Consider the following 2,234-nt stretch of genomic DNA (forward strand, 5'->3'; position numbering starts at 1 on the left):
GTGTTCACTTCGGCAGCACATATACTAAAAATGGAACAATACAGAGGAGATTAGCATGGCCCCTGCAAAAGGATGACATGCAAATTCCTGGAGCATTCCAGATTTTTCAAGATTTTTAATAGTGACAAATAAAAAGAATTATTTGTGGGAAAAAATAAAAACAACAAACAAAACAAACAACAATAAAATACCCTGTCTCCAGCCTGGTCTACAGAGCGAGTTCCAGGACAGCCTCCAAAGCCACAGTGAAACCCTGTCTTGAAAAACCAAAAAAAAAAAAAAAAATACCCTGTCTCAATAAGTAAATAAATAACTGAGCACTCAGACCTCTCAGGAACTCAATTCTTTTAGGTTCTGTATTAATTTTTTGTTTGATGGTTTTGAAACTCAGTTGTATATATCCTGGGTTGGACTTCAGTTCTCCACACTATCTAGCAGAAGTTGACTTTGAACTTATTCTCCTGCCTCCACCTCCTCCTGTGTGCCTGTCTCATGAAGTTTCAGAGAAGCAAACTCATGTCCTTACCATGCTAGGGAAGCCCTCAACCAGCTGAGCTGCACCCTGGGCCCCTGTATTAGTGGGGTTTTTTTGTTTTGTTTTGTTTTTTTGTCTCGTCATTGTTGCAAGCTGCTGCTTCCTTGTTTGTGTAAGTGGTACCTGCTGCTCACTTCACTGTAGCCTCAGAAAGTCCTTACAGGTTCACTCTCCGCAGGACTCTGCTCTGGCTTCAACAGATAGCCCGACTTCTAGCCCTAAAACTCACAAACACTCCTACATGTGGCACCCTCCATCCTACTGTTCTGTTCTCTGATCTCCAGTGGACTTGGCTCCACAGACCAGAGACCTTGCTCACAATGGAGCACTGCACTTGGCTCATGGTTCAGCCCAGCCATGAGAGAATCTGTCAGCTCAGAGCCTCAGCTCCAGCCAGTCTGAGCAGTCTAGCCATTGTCATTCTGTCTCTTCAAAAGGCTTACTCTGTATCATTGCATCCTGGAGGCTCAACCAGGCCTGCAGGAAGGACCTGATACTCCACAGCCTTCCCTGGCCTCCCAAACTTCCTTGGTGTGGAGGTGTTGGCACCAGCTTTCGTGAGAGGCCCTGGCAGTAGATAACACTCTCTTAAGAAGATCCTTGGTGTTTCAAAGTGGTCACAGGTGTCTTATCTCCAGAGACAGGCATATTATTATCCACCCCCTTCACAGATCGACACAGGGAGGCCAGAAGGCAGTGACAAACAGCTCTAGTTTCTTCCTGTAGTCCACACCCTGAGTGCCTGGCTTGCCCATTGCCAGCAGCAGAAGGGTACCATGGGCTATGGGGCATAAAGAACAATGCATAGCCCTACCTAGATGGATTGGGTAAATGCTCCTGTAAAAGGACTTGGATATAGGAAAAGAAGCTGTCAACTCAAGAGTCCCAGGCTTAGGAGAAACAGAAAGTTCCTAGAGGGGGAGATCCAGAAGGGGAAGGTATTTGGAGCAGGAAGCCTAGGTGTTTCTGACACCCTCTGAGTCTGGAAAGAACCCAGATTCAAGATGGGCTGAGAGAAGGGTGCCTGTAATTTTTGTGGCCACATTTCTGGCTTCCTGAGCCCAGACTTGCAGTTTCCCCTTCTAAAATCCAGACTCAGCTCCATGGGGGTGGCTGAGTCTCCTAACCCTAGTTTCAGAAGTAGTGCAAAATCTCTGGTTCTGCATTCCAAGAATGGCTGCCTGCCAGGTTGCATAGGTCTGCTTGCTGTGGCCCGGGTATAACACCTTGGGCAAGTCTTTACCCTCTCTCTGATGACTTTTTATATATAATGGAGAGGGGCACCTGCTTGTATACTAGGGAAAATGAGGTGTCATGGAGCTCCTCGTGGGGCTCTTGTTGGCCTGTCCGACATTTCTATCTAGGAATAGCTATGGTGTGGGGACCTCAATAGCCCAGCCGGCTTGTTTGAAGGTTTCTGTTGGATCAGTGGAGACCCCTCATATATATATATATATTTTTTTTTTTGTTGTTTTTTTTGAGACAGGCTTTGGAGACTGTCCTGAAACTAGCTCTTGTAGACCAGGCTGGCCTTGAACTCACAGAGATCCACCTCTGCCTCCCAAGTGCTGGGATTAAAGGCGTGCGCCACCAACACCCGGCTGACCCCTCATATTTTTTTTGAAAGATTTTTATTTATTTATTAATATGTATACAATGTTCTGTCTGCACGCCAGAAGAGGGCACCAGATCTCATTAC

General features: G+C 46.3%; 1 non-coding gene across 1 annotated transcript; it reads left to right on the plus strand.

Annotated features, from left to right (window-relative positions):
• Window positions 1-107, plus strand: LOC121135737. Its single transcript, XR_005872845.1, has one exon. It is a non-coding gene; the product is annotated as a U6 spliceosomal RNA (small nuclear RNA).
• Window positions 108-2,234: the final 2,127 nt, after the last annotated feature.

The sequence above is a fragment of the Mesocricetus auratus genome, unplaced genomic scaffold, assembly GCF_017639785.1.
Source record: "Mesocricetus auratus isolate SY011 unplaced genomic scaffold, BCM_Maur_2.0 Super-Scaffold_4256, whole genome shotgun sequence".
Taxonomy (NCBI): Eukaryota; Metazoa; Chordata; class Mammalia; order Rodentia; family Cricetidae; genus Mesocricetus; species Mesocricetus auratus.